Here is a 6,350-nt window from a genome sequence, read left to right as displayed (position 1 = left end):
GTCATTAGTAACTCGTGAAAAGCAGGTATTGTTGGACAATTTTTAGTTGTGCAAATGTTGCAAGCACAAATACCGCAAACTGTTTCCATAGCCTTACCCTTCTTTAGTTCCATGGCCTCGAGTTTTCTTGTGAGATTAGCCACTTTAGCATTTATATCATCATCTTCTTTCAAAAGATATATTATATCCCTCTCCTTTAATTGAGTAGGCCTAAAAGTGGTACTAGATTCTGGGAAGATGTCCCGTGATTGTGTGTTTTCAGCAAGCTTGTCAAAATAATCCCATACATATCGACCTCTTTATTCATGAATTCTCCATTGCACATTGTCTCAACCATTTGGCACATGGAAGAAGTCAGCCTATCATAAAAAAAAAAACTTATTATTCGCCAAGTTTCAAAACCATGTTGTGGGCATGAATTGACAAGATCCTTGAACCGCTCCCAACATTGAAAGAATGTTTCATCTTCCTTTTGGACGAAGTTTATGATCAACTTTCTAAGGGTGTTCGTTTTATGATATGAAAAAAAATTCTTAATGAACTCCATTGTCATGTCGTTCCATCTACCAATAGATTATAGATATATTGAATGCAACCACATCTTAGCTTTCTCTTTCAAGGAGAAGGGAAATAGTTTTAGCCTAACCATGTCCTTAAACACGTTCGAAAATATAAAGTGGCTATACTCTCATCAAACTCTTTCATGTGTAAATATGGATTTTCATATTCAAGTCCATGAAATTTTGGAAGGAGTTGGATCACCCCTAGCTTGATATTCATATGTCCTTTATTTTCTAAAAAAACTATGCATGAAGGTGTGCTCACCCCCGTCGGTTGTAAAAAGTCTTGTAAAGTACGAGGTGGGGGTGCTTGATGCGCCTTGTTTTCATCCTGGATTTCCTCAACCTTAGGTTGAGGTGCACTGGGAGCTTAATTGGCTGGTTGATTGGTAGCCATAACTTCAGTTAACTCTGTGGATCTTGAGTAGGGTCTAGTCCTATGGTGGATAGATAACCCCTCAACCAATCCTCCTTCACTCAAAAGATGACGAGTGTTATCATGTACCCACTTGGGCAAGAAACACTCTTAGCCCTCAATTTTAGAATTTAACCTAAACCTAAAAATGAAAGAGGAAAATAGAAATATAGAAATGGAAAGAGAGAGAATTAGAAAGAAGTTACCAAATTAGAAGTTTCTATAGTGGGATCCTGCAGAGGAATAAGGAAAGCAAATTAGTTTCTAAAAAAGAAAAAAAAAACAACCTAGTTTCTAAAAATGAAAAAGGAAAGTTTCTAAAAACAAATTATGAAAGTTTCTACCTTATAATTAGAAAGTAAGTTAATTTCTAAAAATAATTCAAAAAAAAAAACCCTAACCTAAAAATAGAAAGTAAATAAACCCTAATCTTAACCTAATTTCCAAACTAGTTAATCTCAGAAAAAATGCAACCATTAATCCCTGGCAACGGTGCCAAAAACTTGTTCATGATCCCAAGTGTAAGGTCGCAATGTACTAATAATCTCGATGAGACCGAGGTCGAATCCACAGGGACTAATCTCGTGTGTATTCTAAAAGTAACAAGAATCAAAACTAGGAGAAGATCTAAACCTAAATCTAGAATATAAGGAAGTAATTGTGAAATATTTAATTTAAAAACTTAAGAATTTAAAGGTGAGAACTAGGGTTTCCAAGGATCCACCTGTAGCAATCAGGGAGATATTATGCTTGATTCAAGGACACAACTAGAATCAGAGTCTTATCTTATCCAATTGGAAGATATAATAATTAAGATCAACTCTAAACTTCCATTGACTCAATTCTTAATAGATGAGAGTCGTGAGGATTTGAAGTGATTCCTTCTTCTAGCCATACCCAGGAGACAATGGCAAACAACAGAATATACCAATCCCATAACCAAACATAGGAGAATTGTGATGATAAGAAGGGATTCCATCATCCAACCATGCTTAAGGGACAATGGTGAACAACAAGATTTCTTAATTTCACAATCATTAAAAAGGAAAAGAAGATACTCAAAGATATTGCAGATCTACTGTCATTTGAGTCACAATAAACCATTAAAAACTGAAAGTATTCCTTAAATATCAAACTAGAATCAAAGTAAGTTCAACATAAACATGAATCAAAGCAATAGAAATATCACATCACGCTACAAGATTCACCTCTTAGCCCTAGTTAAGAGGTATAGCCAACTATAGACATGATTGGATCTAAAACCCTAGAAGAAAGCATAAAAACTAAGGAAGAAAGGAAGAAAAATAGTTGGTGACGGCTTTCCACCCTTGTGCTTTTCTCTTCCAAACCCTAAATGATTCCCCAGGGATGCCCTGGGATCTCCTATTAATAATTGGGGTGTTCTAAGCTTCAAATCGACTTAACAATTTTGGAAACCACCCCAAATTTACGCACTCCACGTAACTCTGTGTAAGTCCGGGTGAATCGTTCGATGACATCGAACTGCCTTCGATGTCATTGAAGGTGCCTTGAACCCGTGCTTTTTCCATGCTATTATAACTTCATCCAGATTGTGTAACCTTCTATATCATTGATCCTACCTTCAATGTCATTGAGGATGTCTTTGATGTCATCGAAAGGTGTTTGAGGAATCGATAATGCGTCCAAAACAGTTCAAAGTGTTAATTCAATTTCTTCAAAAAATTCAATGCTATCGAAGAGGCCTTCGATGTCATCAGACATGTCTTTGATATCATCGAGGAAGACTTCAAGTAATCAAACATTGTGACCAATATGTCCAGTGAGTTTTACCGAAAATCCATAGAAAATTCAATGTCCTCGCAGCACAAACATGAGTAAAATAGGACATTAAGCAGTATCAAGTTCATAAAACTAAGATATAAATGGGGGATAATGTGTAATATTTGACCCTCAACAGTAATCCCCCACTCACTGAAGGGCAACTGGAATGTATGAGTGTTGTCCCACCAATGCTCACACAACACCACCACCAACATCCTACTAGCCTGAGGAAACTAGAGACTTAAGAAGCCTACAAACGGGGAAGCCTCCAAATTGCATCGAGACAAGTCTGAGGACCAGGGAACCAATCCTCCCAGTTTTCGTGAGCTCCTCGTCCTCGAATAGAAGGCAAGGAAATGCTCAAGTGAGCTCCAGAAGAAAGATGTTTGTTCTCATGAGGAGTGAAAGCCGAATCAACATCAGACGACGTGGAAGAGCTAGTGGAGCTACAGGAACGTCGAGGCATATCTACAAGAGCAGGTCGAGGTAAGTATCATATCCCATCTCCTTTCTACCTTTCAGGTGACTAGCTTAAAGTGAGACATGGAGAAGGCTTCATAAGACAATAAGTCCAAAGATGCTTTACATGAGCTTGTCCCATGACCCACTTTAAGATAGTAAGTGTGGACAAAATTGCACCCAATGAGAAATCCCATTAAGGATATAAGTCCAAATATGAGCATACAAGTGATCGTAAGGTGGAGAATGAGGCCCCTAAAAAGGGGAACACCATGAGACCAATCCTTTTCAAAAATGCACAAGGCAAAGGAGGACCAAAAGGCTATGAGTGGGACACTTGAGAAAGGCCAAGTGCAAGCCCATCCAAGCATTAGAAAATTCAAGACAAGGATGCCCAATTTCCTACACTTACAAAATCTTCCTATGAGCTAAGTTATGATCCATCTTCAAACAAGAGCGGCAAAGTCACATGGTTACATGTGCAAATGAGATTGGGATTTCCAAGTTAAGGATCAAAAGAGGCTCACACCAAAACAAGCAACAGTGGGCCCACTTGGGCCTTACATATACTTTAAGGAGCTAAGCCTTGCTAACATTGACATTGTCACAAAGGTTGTCCAAGGCCCGTTGAATTAGGAAAGAGGGCATAGCTATCTTGGTCCAAGGGAACTTAAGCCCATAAACACAAAAGGAACAAGCCAACCTAAGAATCCCTACAGAGGGATGGGTCACTTATCTCATTCGAGCCTAAGATGAAATCCCAACCCCATTTAAGTATAAGAGCATAATGCAGATCATTTTCTCTTGTCATAGGATTCCCAAAAGACACTTGGGCCACCACGGATAATTTTGAAGGCCAAAAATCTTATAGGGGCCATTCCATCTCAACAGGCCCAATCAGTTATGAAAATGAAAGGAAAAAGAGCATAGATACAAGAGCAAAGAAAGCATGAAAAGGGGATCTAGAATTAAGCTCAGGCCCAACCAAATGCACATGGGGCCTAAGTAATCACTTTGGATCCATTATTTACATAGCACAAAAGCTTCCAAAAAAAATAAAATGAATACTCCTTACATGTAGCTTTATGCATATGATAGAAAGCATCATTTTGTACATGTATGGGTGCAAAAAAGAGCAAAATAGAAAATGAAAAATCTTGAAAAGAGCAACTCCATGCACCACCTTGAACTTAAAATATCACTATTATCCACCACTTGATACCACACTTAAAAACCTCCAAAGAGCACCAATAAGAAGAAAGAGAGAAGGCATGAGAACATGAAGAAAAATGGGGACAAATGGAGAAATAGAAAAATATAAATGAACCCTACCTTTTACCCTTACCTCCTCACAACAAGAGGGCACCACCTTACCGTCCAAAGCTCCAACCAAAGCCCCTGCTTGAAGCCAAGGGATGGAGAGAAGAAAGAGAGGAAAAGAACTTGAAAGGGATAAAGGAAAGAGAGAAAGATGAGGAAATTTAGAAATGCCACAAGCTGGAAGGTCGATCTCTAGCCAAAATATATAGAGGAGGAGGCCACACGCTATTACCCAGAGCATGAAAGAAACTAGCGGGCAAATGGAGGACCAACAACAACCTGGTTGCCGCCAGTCCCCCTTTTGCTGATGAGACATGGCCTATCTCTCTCCCTTGGGAAAAGAAGTGTAAGTGTTGTGATGTATAAAGCACATTTATTTGTCAAATTTCTATGTGAGAAAACAACTTATGATGTGGTGCACTCAAATGATGGAAAGTTCACCTTCAAGCGAATCAAGATGGAAAGTTCACCTTCAAAGTCAACACATGAAGTTGGAAAGTGCCATGAAGATGGTTACTTCAAAGTCCAAAGTATTTAAGCTCTACTTCACTTCAAGTTCAAGATCAAACTACATCTACAAGGTTTACTTCAAGTAGAAAATCAACTGAATGCAACTGAAGATTCAAGTAGAAGCTACAAAGTGTACACTTCAATGTCCAATAATTTCAGGTATATTTGACCCTAGAAAGACCTTAGACTTAGGTTCTTTTGAATGCCAAACTTATATGGGTTTTTATACTTTGGTTAGGCTTAAGTTCGACTAGTCTAAGCGTTAGTTCGACTAGTCCAGCCTTTGGTTCGACCAGTCTAAGATTTAAAATGAAAAACGGATAATTTCTATTGTTTAGGCACATCTTCGACCAATCGAAGGAGACTCGACTCGAAGTCCATCAACTGTTTCAAGGCACCCTCGACCAGTCGAAGGCTGTGCTCGACCGATCGAACAGGGCCCTTGACTAATCGAAGGATAGTTTTATCCAATCGCGTTTGAAATTTGAAATTTGGTTGATCTTAGACCAGTCGAAGCAGCAACTTTTCAACCTATAAATAGAGGTCTTTTCTCACTCCGAATTAATTTATTCAAGCCACGAAAAGTGTTCACTTTGAGAGATAAAAGTCCCCATCTTCTTCAGGCTATAGAACGGTATTTTAAATTCTTTTAAAATAACTTTTGTTTTGTAAGTCCTTGATCTCTTTTTATGAATCTTATGCTTTAAAGTTATTTTTTAATCTTCTTTTTTGAGATCTTAGGAATTCAAACAAGTAGCCTACGTTTGAATTAAATTAAAATCAATTTAGAACCTACATTCCTTGATATTGTTATTAGACATTGAACACTGCATCATCAAGTGAAGCGGTTCTTCGGGCTACATCAAACAACGTCTTCTAAAGAAGATAAGTATCTATTTTATTCCTTTTTGGTTTATTTGAGATATCAAGGAAAATCTCATGTATTTGTTTTGACTGAGATAGCCAGAAAATCTCAGTGTGTAGGGTTTTGGTTGTGATAACCCTTCTAAAATCACAACTGTATAGGTTTTAAGGTGAACCTGAGAAAACCTTGATTTTTAGTGAAAGCCAATATCATGTGGGTTGTGATTATTGGGAGTGGAGTAGGTTGGCTATTTGAGAATGGTTGGTGTACATCCCAAACTGCTATAATTCTTTGTGTTTTGTGGTGAATGATGGATGGGATGTATATGTGGTGAATGCTTATAAATCTTTATGTACATGTGGTAAATGCTTGTAATAGATAGTTGTATTTCCTTTCCATCTTATTTTAGTTTGGGATC

The 6,350-nt window shown here is 37.9% G+C and overlaps 1 non-coding gene across 1 annotated transcript; it reads left to right on the top strand.

The window, feature by feature from the left end:
• The first annotated feature begins 398 nt into the window (after positions 1 to 398).
• Positions 399 to 505, top strand: LOC131230014 (small nucleolar RNA R71). Its single transcript, XR_009163743.1, has one exon. It is a non-coding gene; the product is annotated as a small nucleolar RNA R71 (small nucleolar RNA).
• The last annotated feature ends 5,845 nt before the right edge of the window (positions 506 to 6,350 follow it).

Source organism: Magnolia sinica, chromosome 16 (assembly GCF_029962835.1).
Source record: "Magnolia sinica isolate HGM2019 chromosome 16, MsV1, whole genome shotgun sequence".
Classification (NCBI taxonomy): Eukaryota; Viridiplantae; Streptophyta; class Magnoliopsida; order Magnoliales; family Magnoliaceae; genus Magnolia; species Magnolia sinica.
The sequence above is the reverse complement of the archived record's forward strand: the minus strand, read 5'-3'. Positions and strand labels throughout refer to the sequence as shown.